Here is a 19,454-nt window from a genome sequence, read left to right on the forward strand (position 1 = left end):
ACAGGACACTTAAAAGTCAGCAGAGCAAGAAAACAAACTAACAAAGAAATACAAACAAATCTGTATAACCTACAATAAAGCATACAGCAAAAATCAATCAATTTGCAAGTAATGGTCAGCATGACCTGATTACTATTTCTTTTCTCTCTCTCTCTCTCTCTCTCTCTCTCTCTCTCTCTCTCTCTCTCTCTCTCTCTCGTTTGGTTTGGTTTTTCAAGACCAGGTTTCTCTGTGTAACAGCCTTGGAACTCAGAGATTGGCCTGCCTCTGCCTACCCAGCACTGGGATTAAAGGCGTGTGCCACCACCACCCAGCTATTATTTCTTAAACAATACTCAGAATACTCAGGAAAGTTTAATCATAAATTTCCTTGGGCTAAAGCCATTGTGATTACATGCTTGTCATAGCAACATAGCTTGAAACTAAATGTCCTTTACACAGAAAAAACGACTTACTTCTAGTCTTAAACCAACAGGTATGCTATCCTAGCCTAAGCTTTTAATCCCAGCACTTGGGAGGCAGAGGCAGGCGGATCGCTGTGAGTTCAAGGGCAGCCTGGTCTACAAAGTGAGTCCAGGATGGCCAAGGCTACACAGAGAAGCCCTGTCTCGAAAAACAAAACAGAAGAAGAAGAAGAAGAAGAAGAAGAAGAAGAAGAAGAAGAAGAAGGAGAAGAAGAAGAAAATCAAGCCTACTTTCTATTGATCTGAAAGCAGATGGAACTCACAGCAATCCGCCTGCCTCTGCCTCCCAAGTGCTGGGAGCTGGGATTAAAGGCTTGCGCCTCCATGCCTAGCTCTGGCTCTACTTTTTAAACATGGTCTCACGTAGCCCACCTTGGCCTGGAACTCACTGTGTAGTTGAGAATGACCATAAACTCTTGATCCTCCTTCCCTAGTGTTGGATTACAGGCTTGCACTAGCATGTCTAATTTATATGGTGCCGGAGATCAAATCCAGGGCTTTGTGCATGGGAGGTCACCTCTCTACCAGCTGTCCCTTAATTACCTCTTTAAAGGTCCTTTCTTTAAGTATAGGTATGTTTTGTACTTGGGATTAGGATTTCAATAAAATATGATTTATAAAAAAACCTCACCTGATTCGGTCAATGGTGTCTCCACTGACCATTAGGAAGCAACAGACATGAGCCTTGAAGTCAGTGTATTGAGCTCCATAGGTAGCTGCTGTGGAACCCTTGGTCCTCAAAGACAGCCTTGTCCAGCTTATTATACAGTCCAGGCTGGCCTTAACCTTACCATTCTCCTGCCTCAGCCTCTTGAGTGAAAAGGTCCTTTTTTTTGTTTTTTGTTTTTGTTTTTTTGTTTGTTTGTTTGGTTGGGTTTTTTGGTTTTGTTTTTTGTTTTGTTTTTTTCTGAGACAAGGTTTCTCTGTGTAGCCTTGGCTGTCCTGGGCTTGCTTTGTAGACCAGGCTGGCCTTGAACTCACAGTGATCCACCTGCCTCTGCTTCCGGAGTGTTGGGATTAAGGGCATGTGCCACCACACCTGTCCAGTAAAAGATCTTATTCGGAAGCATCCCAGTACCCTGCCCGCCACCCCCAATAAAGAGACTAGTTGCATTAGTCAGCGTAAGGCACAGGAAGTTGAGACTGTGTCCATCAAACTGGGCTGTGGTACCTATGACAGATAGCACAGCTGTGTTTTAACCCTTGTGGATACTCCTGCACCGGGCACAGTGCCACCTCAGCAAAGAATGTCTGCCACAGCCATGGATCTGTATTAGGATATAGCTGTAGGTAAGCTTTCTCACGGAGTGACAGTACTGAAGTCAGGCTTATGTGCCTGAACCAAATAAACGGTTAGGATTCATGTGATGGTTAATTCTCATTGTCAGCTTGACTGGATGTGGAATCAAGAAGACAGACTGAAGTTTAGTCGAGGTGGGGAAACACTCACTGTTAAGTATATTGCATAGGCTGGGATCCTGGGCTGAAAAACAGCAAAGAAAAAAGAAAGCAGACAAGCACTGGTACTTATCATCCCCTGCTCCCTGACTCGGGGTACGATCTGCCTAGCCTCTTTGTGCTCCCACCACATACCACCCTCCCCATGATGGGCTGCACCTCTCAACTCATGAGCCTAAGCAGCCTCTTCTTCTTCCCTAAACTGCCTTTGGTCTGGTCTTTCATCACAGCAGTGAGAAAAGTAACTAACACAAGTCATATTTTGAATACCAGCTACCAGGGAATACATTAACTCCCATTGTGACTTGACTTGAATAGCCTTGGTTTGCAGATACAGTGCTTTCTAGCAAAAAGAATAATTATTTTAAAATGACATTTCTTGCAGTTGGTTCACCTCACTCCACACCAAACATGCAATTACTCCGTAACATGTCAGAAATGTCACTGAGGCTGGTTCCCTTACAATTGAATGAGTTACTTAGATCCGTCAGCACCAATTACACAGCGGTTGTGCTGGATGAGGTACGTTTTGGCAGATTTGATTTCTTTTCTCTTTTTCAGATTCCTGTTTACTATAAAATATGTAATTGAGAGGCTAGCTAATTGGGAGCTGAATAAAAGGCTACCTGGTTTGTTGGCATTAATGACAAGGCAGAGTTCACTTAGTAACCAGGCTCACATATCTGAGTGCTGTTTAATGGGCTTGCGCTGTGTCTGATGTCTCTAGCCTGCAAAGGACTTGGGTTGAAGTAGCCAGCTCCTCTAATTTTTTTTTTCTCTTTCAGACGAAAGCACAACTCTGCAATTTTTATAAGAATTATCCTGGTATTGTGAACTGGTTGTGAAATGTTTCCATCGGCGCATATGTTTGAATACTTTGTCCTCAGCTGGCGGGCCTCCTTGCAAAGTCCATAGGACCCTCAGGAAGCAGAGCCTTGCTGGAGGAAGTGGATCCCTGGGGTGGGGGTTTGTAGAGCTGGGCCCACGCTTTCTTTCTTCTTCCTGTGGATTCAGTGTGGTGAGCTGGCCTCCCACTCCTACTGCCATGATAGAATGTATCCCCTGAGACGGGAAGGCATAGTAACCTCTTCCAGAAGTTGTTTTCTCTCAGGTTTTTTTTTGTCACAACAACGTAACAAACACATGCAGTTCTTCCAACAGTGACAAGAAGCATTAACTTGTTAAGCCACAGAGAGCCAAGACTGCAAGAGGCTCTCTTACAAGACTGTAAGGCTGCGTCGCTCAGTGAGGTCTGCCACTCTTCATCGGCTGTAAAGCCCCACCCTGGAGAAGTGAGGTAAGCAAGGGCTGGGAGCAAGTGAGAAGCTAGCTCAGAGGTTTGCCTGGACCCCTGGGGGGGCTCCTTCACTGAAGGTCACTGAGGTCCCTTCTTCTGAAGGAGGGTGTCAGCTTTGGCACTTCCCTGAGGGTGAACCGTGAGGTCTTTGTTCGTACTGGATGCTGGCACCTTGCCCTTTCCTCTTTCTATTGCATTTGAATGGAGCTTGTGCACCCCAAGGGTTCACATGCTAGAAGTTTTGCCCCAGTGCACTGGTGCTGAGAGTTGGTGGCAGCATACCGAGTTGGGGTTCAGCAGCTCACCGGGCGGGGTGCATTGCTGCCTTCAGCTAGAACTAATATGCTCTCACTGAACCCTGGTGAGTTCTCACAATAGTAGGTTGTTACAAGGCTATCCATGGCCGTGGTCTCTTCTGCATATAGCTGAGTTCTTTTGTGTCGCCTTGACGTGATGTAGCCAGGGTGCTTAACAGAAACTGAACAGATAGAACCATTTGCTTGGAATCTTTGCCTCAAAACTGTAAGCCCCCAGCACTCCAGGGCAGCCAGAAACCCTGTTTTGAAAAACCAAAACAAACAAACAACTGTAAGCCAAGTAACATTCTTTTCTTTAGTCACTACTCATGCTCTGGTATTTTATTATACAAAAGGAATGGAATAATTCGTCTTCTCTTGCCTTATCTTTGTTTTTTTGTTTTTTGAGACAGGGTCTCTCTGTGTAGCCTTGGCTGTCCTAGACTCACTTTGTAGACCATGCTGGCCCGGAACTCACAGTGATCTGCCTGCCTCTGCCTCCCTCGTGCTGGGATTAAGGGTGCGCCACCACGCCTGCCTTCCTCTTGCCTATCTTGCAAACTGATCTTCACTTGAGTTTCTGTCTCCTTGGCTTGACATCTGCTTCTTCTCTCTGTCTCCTTCCTACATATGAAGTCAGCATACTTCAGTGGGCAAGGCCAACACCTAGCCATATTGGATGGACATTTCCTCACCACTTAAAAAAAAGAACATTCTTGAGCCAGGCATGGTGGCGCATGCCTTTAATCCCAACACTTGGGAGATCACTGTGAGTTCAAGGCCAGCCTGGTCTATAAATGGAGTCCAGGAAAGCTAAGGCTACACAGAGAAACCCTGTCTGGAAAAACCAAAAACCAACCAACCAACCACCAAACAAACAAAGAGCTGTTCTTGGAGATAGTGAGGATGTGGCTCAGTTGGCAGAATGCTTGCTTAGCATGCACGGTAGCTTTCATGCCTAGTGAGTCGCAAAAGTGGGCATGGTGGAACACACCTGTAACCCAGCACTCAGAAAGTAGAGATAGCGGGGTGGGGGGTGGGGTGGGGGGGTGGGGGATGGGGTGGGGGGTGGGGGGGTGGGGTCAGAAATTCATTGTCTCTTCAGCTATCATGTGTGCTTGAGGACAGCGTGAACTACACGAGACCATAAATAAATAATTAGAGATATTATTAGAAGGAAAAACTTTATACACACCCTTTAAAAACATATACATTCTGGGAGGTGGTGGTGGCAGCAGCAGTGCATGGCTTTGATCCCAGCACTTGGGAAACAGAGGCTACCCTGGTCTACAGAGTGAGTCCAGGACAGCCAAGGCTACACAGAAAAACCCTGTCTCAAAAACAAAAAACAAAACAAACAAAAAACCCCAAGCTAACCAAGCAAGCAAGGAAAAAGAAAAAAAAAAAAGGCATAAACAGGCTGGGCCTTTAGCTGCTAGCATGGACATGGCCTTGGGTTACATCCACAGCATGATGCGGGTGGGGGAAGTACCTGCCAGGCCTGCTCTGCATCTGTTTTTTTGAGTTAGCACCAGTGACTTGCCTTTTTTTTTTTTAATAGAAGGGATTATTTGGTCCTTGTTCGTTAGGAGCTGATGATTAAAAATGAATTATAATAATGTTCAAGTACTTCATGTCCAGTCAAGCATTATCTTGGAGTGATAAATAAGCATAAAGGAAAAGCAGTTGCTAATAATTTCTGTCTCTGCCAGCTGCCTAGGGAAATGACACAGGAGCGATAAGTCAGCAGAGGAGACAGCGACGGGCGGGATGGCTGTGCTTTGCCTCGCTCTTTGTTATCAGATTTTATGTTAGAAAATTGGGGTTTGAGCCATCAGAAGAAATCCATTTGCCATAACAGGTCTGGAATGTGCTGCTTGCAACCATGTGTTTTGAGAGGATAAAAGCAACACCGGTTTCAGTGAGAGAAATAAGAAGCAAAAAGCAAGCCTGAGTGCTGACAGCAGGTAGTGACAGCTCTGAGGAGCCTGTAGGTGGAGCTCTGTAGGTGAGTGTGGAATAATGTGGACTGTGTGGAGGAAAGGTTGCCTTCCCCACCTCAGGGCTGTGCACTGCAGGCGGTGGGGACAGCGCTCCTGCACCCTCCACTGCCTGTGCCCAGGCATAAGAATGTACACACTTAGTAATGTCAGGTGTGCATGGGGTGCACACGCCAAGCTTGTGTTCTCTATCATATCCTCTGGTGCTGAATTGGGCGTGCAGTCAAAGGCCTTGCTCACAACTGAGCTGCGTCCTCAGCTCACTGTCTGTCTGTCTGTCTGTCTATCTATCTATCTATCTATCTATCTATCTATCTATCTATCTTGTGTGTATATGTGCCCTGACACCTGTGTGGAAGTCAGAGGGTAACTTTTTCTTCTTTCTTTCTCTTTCTTTCTTTCTTTCTTTCTTTCTTTCTTTTGTGTGTGTGTGTGTGTGTGTGTGTGTGTGTGTGTGTGTGAGACAATATTTCTTTTGTAGTCCTTGCTGTCCTGGGCTCGCTTTGTAGACCAGGCCTCTCCCTCCCGAGTGCTGGGATTAAAGACGTGCACCCCCACCGCCCAGCCAGAGGGTAACTTTTGAGAATGGGTTTTCTCCTTCCAACCATATAGATCCGGAGGATTGAACTGAGGTCTTCAGGCAACAAAGTGCCTTTATCTACTGAGCCATCTCATCTGCTCCTCAGCTCTTTTTATTTTCTATTTTGAGACATGTTCTTACTTAATCTCCAAGGCTGTGATCTTTTCCAGCTTCCCAAGTAACTGGAATTATATAGGTCTGCATCACCAGGCTGAAATCTCCTCGCTCCCTCCCCCTTCCCTTCCCTTTCCCTTCCTCCATCCCTCTCCACTCCCTGACTGGGTCTTTCTTTCTTTTTTTTTTTTAAATAAGATTGATTTATTTTGTATACAGTGTTCTGCCTGCCTGTTACACCTGCTCGCCAGAAGAGGGCACCAGATCTCATTATAGATGGTTATGAGCTGGGATTATGGATTGCTGGGAATTGAACTCATGACCTTTGGAAGAGCAACCAGTGCTCTTAACCTCTGAGCCATCTCTCCAGCCCCGACAGGGTCTTATTATATACCCCGGGCTAGTCTGGGATTCACTATATAAATGGCCTTGAACTCCCAGATCCTCCTGCCTCTGCCTTTTGGGTACAGGCCTGTTTCCCTAGCCTAGCTTCTCACAGCCTGTGAAAAGAACATTTAGAGAGCCATGTGCTGAGACCAAGGTCTAAAACTGGGAGATTGAAAAATGCAGACCAAACTGGGCGTGGTGGTGCACACCTTTAATCCCAGCACTTGGGAGGCAGAGGCAGGCGGATTGCTGTGAGTTCGAGGCCAGCCTGGTCTACAAAGACAGTCCAGGACAGCCAAGGCCACACAAAGAGACCCTGTCTCAAAAAACCAAAAAGAAAGAAAATAGAAAGAAAAACGCAGACCACCAAGGCACTGCTAATTTCTCCAGTTCTGATGTGCTTCTGTACCAGGGGTCTAATCAGGCCTGTGTGTGCCTCCCTCCTGAGTAAACATTTCACAGCCTTCCTGTAGCAGCTCCTGTCTAGGTGGCCAGACAGAATTCCAGACCAGTGTTATTCCCAGGCACACTAACACAGCAGCCAAGTTTATTGGTGCTAAGGTCACCACAGTTGGTATGGCTGGATCAGCGACTGGCATTGAAACAGTATTTGGTAGGTTGATTTTTGGCTATGCCAGGAACCCGTCTTTCAAACAGCAACTCTTCTCCTATGGCATTCTGGGTACTGTTCTGTCTGAGGTCATGGTGCTCTTCTGTTTGACGGTTGTCTTCCTCATCTTCTTCAGCATGTGAGGCTTCATTGGGTCCCCTAGCTGTCCTTGCTGCTTTGACTCCATGCCAGGCCTGGTGATGGAGTGTGCTAAGCTTTACCATTAAACCACAATGTTTTTCCAAGGAAAGAAAGAAGGAAAGAAATAATGAGAAAAGAAAAAGAAACATTTAGAAATCCAGATGATATATTCTTTCTTCTCTTCAAAAAGAAAAGAAGTATCCGAAGAGAGACGCTTTGCTGGTAACAGGAATAACTAAAAACTTACCTTAGCCCAGCACGTAGTTTCTTTTTTTTCTTTTCTTTTCATTTATTTATTTATTTATTTATTTTTGGTTTTATGAGACAAGGTTTCTCTGTGTAGCCTTGACTATCCCGGACTCACTTTGTAGACCAGGCTGGCCTTGAACTCACAGTGATCCACCTGCCTCTGCCTCCCAAGTGCTGGGATTAAAGGCGTGCTCCACCACCACCTGCCAACAAGTAGTTTCTTGCCTGAGAAAATGGATACAAACACAATGGAAGAGCTGTTGGTTTTTGGACACAGGGTTTCTCTGTGTAGCCCTGGCTGTCCTGGAACTCACTCTGTAGACCAGGCTGGCCTTGTTCTCACAGAGATCCACCGGCCTCTGCCTCCTGAGTGCTGAGGCTGAAGGCGTGTGCCACCACTGCCCCAAGCATGGCAGATAGGGTAGGGTGTTGAGTATTTGTTGAGTTGGATTATGTCCCTCACAATTAGAACTCTGATTCTCTAAGTGCACCCACAGTATTTTAGAATATGGCTGTCTTTAGAGCAAGGGTCTTACTGGAGGTGACTCAGTCACAGTGAGATCACTGAGAGGCGCCATGCATGTGGACTGTTGTTCTCAAGAGGAGAGGAAGTGTATGCTACATGTGGCTGGCAGGAATAAGGGAGGGGATGCTTAGAAGGTGAGGCCCAGGAGACCAGATCTGCTGACTGTTGATTGTACTTTAGCCTCTAGAACTGTAGGAATTCACGTTTGGTGTTTAGCCGGGTGTGGTGGTGCAGGCCTTTAATCCCAGCACTCAGGAGGCAGAGGCAGGTGATCTCTGTGAGTTCGAAGCCAGCCTGGTCTATAAAAGTGAGTCCAGGACACCCACGGCTACACAGAGAAACCCTGTCTCAAAAAACTAACCAACCAACCAAAACAAAACCAAAAATACATTTGGGGTTTATGTCATCTAGTCAATGATGCTTTGTTACCAAATCAGTGGTGGGAAAAAAAAATCTCACAGAGGGGCTGGAGGCAAAGGATGGTGGCAGTGTGCTTGCCCAATGTGACATCCCAGGTTTAATCCTAGCACCAAAAAAAAAAAAAGATTCTTTAGCAGGGTGTGATTATATGTGCCTATGGTCCTATTCAAGGCAAGCCAGGCCTATACAAAGAGTTCCAGGGTAGCCAGGGCTGCAGTGAAATCCTGACTCAAAACATTTAAACAACAACAACAACAACAAAAAACAACAAAACCATACAGTACTTAGAAGGTCAAACTGGAAGTCATTTTCACTGGTGTGTTCTAGCAATGCCTAGGCTCCATCCTCCACAGTGAAGAAAAGGAGGAGCCTCCAACCCTAATAAGGGTGAAGCTGCTGGGAGTGTCTTTGCTGAGCAGGAGCTTTTCCACTGATTCCAGCTTGGAGCCACCTCAGGGACTTTAAAAGCACTCTGGGGATGGCACTGCTAACCTGCAGAGCTGAGCCACGTGGACCCACACTTAGCACTGCCTTCCAGTCTTGTTCCCTTCGTTGGCACTGTTCTGCCACCCTGAGCATGTCTGGAACTTACAAAGCTGGAAGGCTGCCTTGTCTTCACGCTCTCCAGTCCCCTCAGCCACAGCTTCCCAGGCTTCCCAGGCAGGCAGTGTTCAATGCTTCCTAAGTCAAGGAGTCTGGAGTCAGCATACACGTGACGGTCTGTCTTTCATCACTCTTAACATCTCTTTTGACTTGAGCAGTGCTTCTAGTCTGCAGTTAGATGCCAGTGCTTCTGGGCCTGTGCAAGGCAGCACTTCTTGGCTGGACTTTGTGGCAAGGCAGAATGGCTCACCTCTCATTCCAGAAGCCCCCGAGACTAAAGGAAAATGACTGTGGTCTCACTAACCCTCCCTGTGGTCTCACTAACCCTCCCGAGGGACTGCCTCTACCTGAAAGAGCTCTCACCTACTGAAGGTCACCCCTAGTGCTTGCTAGCTCTCCCCAGGAGGAGATAGATTCTCTGGGGGAAGCAAAGGCTAAGGGAGAAAGGCCAAATGTTTGTTTGTTTGGTTTGTTTTTTTAAGACACAGTCTCTTCTATGTTAGCCTTGGCTGTCCTGGACTCACTTTGTAGACCAGGCTGGCTTCCAACTCACAGCGATCCGCCTGCCTCTGCCTCCTGAGTGCTGGGATTAAAGGCGAGTGCCACCATGTCCGGCAAACAAGGCCAAATGTTAGCAATATAGCCTTAGAGATTTAGTCTGATCTTGGACAAGCCTCCAGCCTTGGGCAAGTTACCCTATGCTTTTCTTTCTCTTTCAGATGGACAGTGCAGAGCATATTTTGGAAAGTTGTCACGCCAAAGATAGGAACGATAGAATTGGAAATTGCATAGCTGAGTGAACTCTAATTTCAGCACTGGGAGGCAGATGCAGGGAGACTACAGAGAGTTCCGGGCCTGCCAGAACTACATAGTAAAACCTGTCTCAAACAGAACAAAATTAAACAAAACTCCAAACCAGCAGAAACTGAAAAATGCAAGCAGATCCTAGTGGATGTTGTAGGTGTTGGTAACTAAGGAGGAAGGAGGGAGAGAAGGAGAGAGCTATCAGAGGAAGCCATCTCTCACTTGGCCTTGGAGGATGAGCAAAGTCCTGGGCAGAGAAGAACTCAGGCAAAAGGCTAGTGGGAGAAATGGCATGGATTGGGAGGTCCCCCAGGATCAGAAAATGGGACAGGAAAAGAAAGGGGTGAGTGTGGGAGCTCTTTGGGAAGTCATGAAAGTCGGCTGGGTCAACAGAAGATGAACCACCTGGCCTTTCCTTTACCTCATCATGTGGGCGGGCTTTTTCTACGTGAGTAGGAGGAAAACCTGAGCTAGCAGGACCAGTTTTGTTTTTGTTTTCTAAAACCACTAGCCTCTCCCTCAGCTAGGGGTGCAGGCTAGGGTGGAGCAGGGATGGGATGGGGGTCTACATTTAGAAAGCAGCTACAGATGCAGAAAATGACGGTTCCTGTGAGCCAAACCTAAGCCGCCACTCACTGTTTAGGCCTCCCTACAGGGGGGACCAGGAAGCTGGGGGAGGGGGCAGGGCGGAAGGCTGCTTTGCGGGATGTGTCCAGGCTTGTGTGGGGAATGACCTGGAGTAGCTGGCATGAGCACGCTGAGCCCATGGGAGCTGGGTCTCCAGGGATGCCTAATAAGCTTCGGAAAGGCGGGTCTGGCTTTGGTTGAGACTCAGGGGCCCACAGATTCTCTAACACAGGCCTGGCCCTGTCCTAAGGGACTCCTTAGCTCATTCAATCTGTGTAGAACCTTTTCTTTTCTTTCTTTCTTTTCTTTTCTTTTTTTGTTTTGTTTTGTTTTGTTTTGTTTTTGTTTTTCAAGACAAGGTTTCTCTGTGTAGCCCTGACTGTCCTGCCTGGACTCGCTTTGTAGACCAAGGTGGCCTCAAACTCACAGAGATCCGCCTGTGTCTCCTCCCAAGTGCTGGGATTAAAGGGGTGCACCACCATGCCCAGTAAAACAGAGTTTCTCCCCCCCCCCTGGTTTTTTTTTTTAAAGACAGGGTTTCTCTGTGTAGCCATGGCTGTCCTGGACTTGCTTTGCAGACCAGGCTGGCCTTGAACTCACAGAGGCCTGCCTCCCGAGTGCTGGGAGTAAAGGTGTGTGCCGCTACCAGCAGCAGCAGCAGCAGCAGCAGCAGCCTGTTTAGAATCTTAGGAGAAAGCCAAGCTTTGCGGTACAGCTGAGGGGATGAATCGTAACGATGGTAAGGAAGTTGCCTAAGGCTTTGACTTGGGGTGGATTGGCTTTTAACCTTCACTTTGTATACCATCGTGGTCTGTCTAGAACCTCGGATTTGCTGCCTTATGGAGCACGCTAGGCCATTAGTGCACTTGCACACCTTGACAAATAGGGGCAGTGACTGCATGTAGGCCGTCACCCTAACCCAGGAAAACAGGCTGCTTTCTGTGGCTTCACCATGCTAGTTTCCCAGAAGAGGCAGAGCATTTTCTCACAGCCCAGCTTGCTGAGCTGAACTGGCATGGTGGCATTCCAGCCCTTCTGTTGGAGTGCGGTGGTATGACACATCTACAGAAAAGAGGATAGCCAAATTCATAGGCCCACAGCATCCACCCAGTGTAGCTCAGGGGAGGAGGGAGCTGGGTAAGGGAAGGAAGAGCCACTTGAAGGAAGATCTGGTGGGTCAGCTGCCCCAGTGCTATGGGCAGCAGTCACTGTGCATGCTGGAAAGAGCTGCCTCTCACTTGTCTCCCTGTCAGTGAATTAATAATCAGCACAGAGTGAGCGGAAGCACAAGAAAAGAAAATCAAATGAGATTTCTTTTTGGGGACCCCTGATTGCATTCGCAGTAATTGGTTTTGATTTTCATCTCCTTTTTGTTTAAATGTGTTTGGAGATGGCCCGTGGGGCCCGGGGGTGGGGGTGGGGGTGGGGGGTGCAGGTGTAGGGGCTTGTTTGTTTGTCCTTTTGCCTTGGAGTTTCTGAAATATTCCACAGCCTGGTTCCTGCCAATTCTGCAGAAGTGTTGCTGTTGTTGGGATCCCATTCGCAGCCAAGTGGGAGAGTGTCTCCACAAAATGCCATTCCAGTGAAAACAGGAAGAATAAAATGCAATAAAGCAAATTGCAAGGAGACACTGCTTGGCGTGACCTTGGTGGTGTGGCTCCGTTGGTTGGTTGTGCCAGGGAGCACATCAGGGCTTCTCTTGTCTCTTTCTGTGGTGGAAGATCGCTCATGGCTCATAAATTTTCCTGGACTTTGATGTCTTTTCTGGAACTTCTCTCACCTCACTTTCAGATAAGAACACACTGGTTAAACTAGTTTCTCCCATCAAACCAAGCACACACCCTCAGCCTGTGAACATTTATTTACTATCCATGGAGGCCTCTTGGTGCCTCAGTCTCACAAGTGATGAGACTCAGGTGGGCACTGCATCGGGCCAGAGCGTTTCTTTATTTACCTATCTGGTTTTTGTTTTTGGCACAGGGTATCAGGTGGCCTAGGCTGACTTCAAGCTCACAGTGTAGCTGAGAATCACCTTAGATTGTTTGTTTTTTTAAACGGATTTTATTTATTTATTTATACAGTGTTCTGCCTGCATGCCAGAGGAAGGCATCAGATCTCAGTGTGGATGGCTGTGAGCCACCATGTGGGTGCTGGGAATTGAACTCAGGACCTCTGGAAGAGCAGTCGGTGCTCTTAACCTCTGAGCCATCTCTCTAGCCTTAGATTCTTGATCTTCTTCCTACCAGCTCCTGAGTGCTGGGGTTACACACCTACATCCCGCCCAACATTAGGGAGAGAATGAAGCATATGTGCTTAGTAGTCACTTTCTTTTTCTTTTTTCCTCTTTCTTTCTTTCTTCTTCTTCTTCCTCCTCCTCCTCCTCCTCCTCCTCCTCCTCCTTCTCCTCCTCCTTCTTCTTCTTCTTCTTCCTCTCTCTCTCTCTCTCTCTCTCTCTCTCTCTCTCTGTTTTTCTACACAGGGTTTCTCTGTGTAGCCCTGGCTTTCCTGGACCCCTTTGGTAGACCAGGGTGGCCTCAAATTCCAGATCTCCCTGCCTCTGCCTCATTGAGTGCTGGGATTCAAGGCCTGCGCCACGGCACCCTGCTACTCAGTTTTTCCTCTTATAAAACCTTTTTCTTTTAATTTTAAAAATTGTGTGTGTGCAAGCGGGCATGTGTGTGTGAGTGCGGGTGAGGGCAGGAGAGGGGGCTTGTTCTGGGGCTGGAGTTGCAGGGAGTGGTGAGCACCAAGTCCTCTGCGAGAGAGGTACAGCTGCTGAGCAGTCTCTTCAGCCCCAGCTTTCTCTACTTGAACACAGTCCAGGAAAAAGGTGCCATCCATTTTCAGGCTGGGTCTTCCCACATGTCCCCAGAAACACACGCACAGGCCAACTTGGTCTGGATAATCCCTCACTGAGACCCTGCCTCTTCTGACGTGACTGCCATTCTGTTAAGCTGACCGTGACCACTAACCATCATGAAGGCGACTTCTTTAACAGCAAGCATTTTTATTCTATGCAGGTGACTGGCTGGGGCCCATTTACATTAGGGCGGGTCACCTGCTTTACACAACTGAAACATAAAGTGAGAAGTCACGGGATGGGACTGCCTGTCCTTGTCTGGAGTCTCTATGGCCACTAGGTTGACCTTGCTTACCATCTTACAGTCCTACTCAGGACAGAGCTGTGAGCCTGGGAGCATAGTAGGGAGCTCATCTTCTGGGGACGAGGAGAGCGTTTACTGTGACTTAGCGACAGCTGTGTTTGGCAAACCTCCCAACATTAAGTGGTGGGGGAGGAAAAGCTGCCTCGGACTTGAAGCTGGGGGCATGTGCTAGAAATGTTACCTTCATCACCCCTCCCCCGCCCTTTGCTGCCAATTCCATGTTCTCTTTAGATGTCAACCGTGTCCTCAGGAGACAAAATGGCCGAGTATTCTGCCAGATGGCATTTGTTTGTGTTTTAATCAAAATGCCCTGTTCTCTCTCCACAGTGTGAAGCAGCCGCGAACTGTTCCGGTCAGACACAAGAAACAGCCAAGGCATCCACAGTAGCTTTTCAAGTTTGTGAGGTCAAAAAAATGGAACTAAGGCCTGCATAGACTTAATTCTGTCTGCCCCAGTGGCAGCCTCCGGGGACAGTGCTCCCCATTGTCATCTGTGAGCAGCTTCCTGTGCTAAGACAAGCAGGGTTCAAGGGCAGACTTGGTACAGGAGCTCGAATGGTGTTTCCTTCAGAGCCCATCCCTTGTGCTCAAACCTCCCATCCCAAAGGGGTATGGACAAAGTGCTGAGCACGCATTGCTTTATTCTGTAACTGAACATTGGCTGAAAGGCTGTCACCCTGCTGGTTTTTTTTCCCCCCTGAGACAGGTTTTCTTTGTGTAGCCTTGGCTGTCCTGGACTCGCTTTGTAAAGCAGGCTGGCCTTGAACTCACAGTGATCCACCTGCCTCTGCCTCCTGAGTGCTGGGATTAAAGGCATGTGTCACCATACCTGGCTGGGTTTTATTTGTTTTGTTTTGTTTTGTTTTTGTTTAAGATTTACTTTAATTAGAACTATTTTGTTAAGCCAGGTGAGAATAAGACCACTACCATATTTTTGAGTCAAATTTGAGCAAGATTTATTTTAAATAGTGGCAAAGATGATGGACACTGGCCAGCCATACCTGGGATCCCGAGATCATGGCACCAAATTACATTACTCAGATACTTATAAAGGAAAAACCCACAAGGTCACGTACTTCCTGCCTTCGTCCAATTGTGGGCAAGGGTGCATGCTGACTCTGCACCACCCAGCTCTGTGTGATCAAGTGCATCTGGTGCAGTTGGGGCAACCAAGCTTTACAGAAGTAAAACCATGTTACCTCACATGAGTGACAGCCCCAGCATTCTAGAACATTATCTGTCCTTGTGCTGGTGGGGCTCACAGGCCACAGGCATTTCTGCTTATAGCTTTCTTAAACACAGTTACTGGAGAATGCTTAGGATAGCAGATCTCTAAGTCACTTGTCACCTTTAATCCCAGCACTCGGGAGGCAGAGGCAGATGGATCACTATGAGTTCGAGGCCAGCCTGCTCTACAAAGCGAGTCCAGGACAGCCAGGGCTACCCAGAGAGACCCTGTCTTGAAAAACCAAAACCAAAACTGAAGCCAGGCTGCCAGCCTCAAGCCCTATCAGATTCAAATTGTAACCTAGAACAAATGACTTTCCTGCCTCAGTTTGCCCAGCTATGTAGCTGAAATGATAATGGCACTTGAGGATGGATAACTTCTACAGAGCTGTTTAGAAGAGTATTTGCCAAATGGCATTCAGTAATATTTGACATGTGGTACGGCCAGCAGAGAGCTAGGAAGTGGGGCCTGCAGACTCATTGGTGCTTTGAGGTAAGTAGGAGAGGCTTTTCCTGAAGACATAGTCTAAACATCAGTCATCACAATTTCATCTGCAGAAGTCATTTGCCTACATGCACCACGTAGGCATGCAGTGGGGACCATTGAACCCCCTGGGACTGAAGTAACAGGGGATTTTGAGCTACCACTCAGGTGCTGGGTGTCAAGCAGATACTACAGAAGAGCAGCCAGCGCTCTTAACAGGAGCCATTCTCTCAGTTCTTTTTCTTTAAAATAAAGATTACAGAGATAGCGGGTGTGGTGGTGCACGCCTTTAATCCCAGCACCTGGATGGCAGAGGCATGTGGACTGCTGTGAGTTCCAGGCCAGCCTGGTCTACAAAGCGAGTCCAGGACAGACAAGGCTACACAGACTCTGTCTCGAAAAACCAAATAAATAAATAAATAAATAAATATTACTGAGGTGACACAGGGGTGTGTGTGTGTGTGTGTGTGTGTGTGTGTGTGTGAATGTGAATGTGAGTGTGTGTGCACAGGTGCAGGTGCCTCTGAAGCCCAGAAGTGTTGGATCCTCCTATCCCCCTGGAGCCAGACAAGTCACTTTGAGATCTGATATCCTAAACATTAACTTACATTTTAGAAGCACTTCAGGCTCATTTCAACTCCTTGGTAGTTTTATTTTAATTAATTAATTTATTTATTGAGACAGTGTTTCTTTGTATAGCTTTGGCTGCCCTGGACTTACTTTGTACACCATGTTGGCCTTGAACTCTAAGCAATCTACTGCCTTCTGCCTCCATGAGTGTTGGGATTAAAGGTGTGCACCATGCCCGGCCCTTGATAGCATTTTAATTAAATGTATCTTGAACACTCAACATGTGCTATGTGTTAGTAGGCCCTGGCATATGTACCCAGTGAAGGGATATTCCTCTTCTTCTTCTTTTTTTTTTTTTTTTTTGGTTTTTCGAGACAGGGTGCCTCTGTGTAGCCTTGACTGACCTGAACTGACTTTGCAGACCAGGCTGGCCTCGAACTCAGAGGCCTGCCTGCCTCCCGAGTGCTGGGATTAAAGGAGTGCGCCACCACGTCCAGCTGAGATTCTTCTATCGTACAGCACTCTGCTCACATGGGGGAAAGAAAGACGTTTGACAACTTTAGCACCATGAAGAGAACCAGCGGAGGGTAACTAATTCTGACTGGCACAGGAGGTCCCCTGTTGTCTGTGAGAACACACCCTGCTCGCCAAAAATTCAGCTGGGCTCAGAGCAAAGTGTAGCAATTGGTCAAGGGAAGGGAGGGTACGCATGTCTGGGTGTTGTGCGACAAAACTTTTCCTGGGGAAAGGCAATACATGCCTATTCACTCCAGGTAGGGATTTTTTTTTAAAAAGATTTTTATTTATTTTTATATACAGTGTTCTGCTTGCACATAGACCTGCAGGCCAGAAGAGGGCATCAGATCACATCATCAAATGGTTGTGAGCCACCATGTGGTGGCTAGGAATTGACCTCTGGAGGAGCCATTTCTCCAGCCCCCAGATAGGGATCTTAAGACAGAACAACATATGAACACCAAAGTCCAAGTTGGTAAACCAGTGAATTTTATTTGGATTACTTACAAGAGCAGAAGTGATTATTCAAAGATAACCATGTTACCAAAGCCCACCCCGACATGGACAATAGCGCATAAAAGCTGGAAACCTGGGGCACACTGCACAGTCCTACAGGCAGCGCAACAGTTGGAGTGTCCTTTCCAACCGACTGAGTTGGTCTAAACCTCTTCCAGGCAGCTGCGTTGCTTTCGGCCTCTTTCAGGAGGCTGCTCTGGTCACACCTCCAAGTCTGCAACTTGTCTTATCTGAGTGAGCTCTGAATGCTTACTACGGCAGGGAGGGGCCTAGCAAATCTGCTCAGTTTCAGGGACTTCCTGAAGCTATTTGGAGTCGTTTTCCTTTCTTCTTAAGGAGCTTCCCTGCTGGAAGGACTGTTTCAGTCTCTGAGGGAACATACACAACCCTGAGGAAAGAGGTGGAAAAGGCACCCATTTCCTTTTCTGTTGAAATCAGTTTCAGGCTGGTCTTCGCCTCACTATCCTCTGACTTGAGCCTCCTCTGTAAGCTACTAGACACACTTCAAGGCTGGGAAACTGTTTACAAGATAACCTGGGGTCTGCTCCTCCCACTCTCGGGGACACGCTGGGTTAAAGTGAGGGGAAGGCTCTGGCCGGGATTAGGGAAGTGGCTTTGGCAGTAGTGTAAATGGAGTTTATGGCTCACAGCGCCGTGAGAGTGACAACCTACAGCAACAACTGCTAGGATTTTAAAGAGATCCAGGCATGTGCGAACCTCGTCAGTCATGTGCAACGTCCAGGTGAACGTGAAGCTCAAGTTCACTTGTTGGACATTGAGCCAATGCGTCCAGGGCTATCTAATACTAAGGCCACTGTGCCTACCTAGAGTCTGGCTCCCACAGGAGGGAATGCATTGGCATTTTATCTCACTTAAGTAAATGCCTTTCTCTCTAGAGCCAACCACATACCTCGCAAACTAGACCACGTGTCGTAGGTGTAAGACCCCCAGCACGGTGGTCTTAACGTGGAGACGCCCACCAAGAACCAGCGAGACCAAGGTTTCGGTTGCAACACGCAAGAGGCTTTATTGCAGGGGATCGGGTACCCGGGCGTCTCAGTCTCTGGAGAGGCTGGCGCGCCGAGCGAGTCTTTCGGGGGCCTTTTATAGGGATTTTAGCGGGAAGCGCGGGTACAGAAGCGAGAAGCATAGTTACAGGGCTCTGATTGGTAAATTTAAATGAGGCGAGGTTATGGCCCGGTCATCAGATGGGCTCTAGGAACAGGAGAGTTTACCCGTTCTCTGGGCCAGGTGGCCGACCATAAATATCTTGTTTGACATGAAGTGAGGTTATGGCCCGGTCATCAGATGGGCTCTAGGAACAGGGGAGTTTACCCGTTCTCTGGGCCAGGTGGCCGACCATAAATATCTTGTTTGACATGAAGTGAGGTTATGGCCCGGTCATCAAATGGGCTCTGGGAACAGGGGAGTTTACCCGTTCCCTGGGCCAGATGGCCGACCATAAATATCCTGTTTGACAAGGACAAACTGTTTCTGTTATCTTAGCATGCTTTTATTTTTCTCCTCTGGGCCCCAGGCCTCATCTTATCCCGGGAACCTATTATTCTAGTCTTGCCTTGCAAGATAGCGTTACTGCTGCTATGCTTGCTATGGCGGGTGCACAGGGGAGGGGGTCTTACATTCCCCCCTCTTGTTGTAAATTGAATGAAATCTTTCATTCAATGACCTCTGGTTCTACCTGTTGGAGCTGTTGGTATTGTTGGGTTAGAACCAAGGCCTGTACAACCGATAGGCGGTCTCGGATGAATTGCATCAGTCTGTTAAGGATGCAGGGCCCAAAAAGTAGGAGCAGGATAATAATTAATAAAGGGCCCGTTATGGTAGATATTAAAGTGGTGAACCAAGGAGCCTTATTAAACCAGTTTTCATACCAAGTTCGTCCTGATTCAAATTGCAACTGTCGCTGCTTGAGCCTTTCTCGCAGCTTAGACATACTATCTCTGACTACTCCTGTATGGTCAGCATAAAAACAACATTCTTCCTTGAGGGCTGCACAGAGCCCACCCTCTTTCAGGAACAAGATATCTAACCCTCTACGATTTTGGAGCACTACCTCGGAAAGGGAGGTCAGGGACTGTTCTAATGCACTAATGGATTCTTCTAATGCTTGAAGGTCTGCGTTCATGGCCTGCTGTAACTGCTGAAAATGAGCAACCTGAGTGAGAGCAGTAGTCCCGGTTCCGATCCCTGCCGCAACCCCCCCGACTGTTAATCCTTTCAATAGCAGTGCCAGAGTGATGGATACTGGCTCTCGGCGGTAGCGATTGATCCCTTCAAAGTGGCGATATAGGTCGGAGGGGTCATGGTATGTGATCTTGGGGAAGAGTTGAATCAATACACAGAAGTCCGAGGACATTTTAAGGACGGATGTCGTGACGCA

General features: G+C 47.6%; 1 long non-coding RNA gene and 1 pseudogene across 2 annotated transcripts in view; both read left to right on the plus strand.

The window, feature by feature from the left end:
- Nucleotides 1-3,206, plus strand: part of LOC311608234 — a 56,823-nt gene extending 53,617 nt beyond the window's left edge. The window contains exons 2-3 of the long non-coding RNA XR_014782872.1: nt 2,308-2,444; nt 2,708-3,206. This is a non-coding gene — a long non-coding RNA (uncharacterized lncRNA). The remainder of the gene's footprint in view (nt 1-2,307; nt 2,445-2,707) is intronic.
- Nucleotides 3,207-4,955: 1,749 nt separating this feature from the next.
- On the plus strand, nt 4,956-7,349 carry LOC311608855 (ATP synthase F(0) complex subunit C1, mitochondrial-like; annotated as a pseudogene). Its single transcript has 2 exons — nt 4,956-4,994; nt 6,938-7,349. The product of its transcript is annotated as an ATP synthase F(0) complex subunit C1, mitochondrial-like (transcript).
- Nucleotides 7,350-19,454: the final 12,105 nt, after the last annotated feature.

Source organism: Acomys minous (assembly GCF_964271855.1).
Source record: "Acomys minous genome assembly, chromosome: 11".
NCBI classification, from domain to species: domain Eukaryota; kingdom Metazoa; phylum Chordata; class Mammalia; order Rodentia; family Muridae; genus Acomys; species Acomys minous.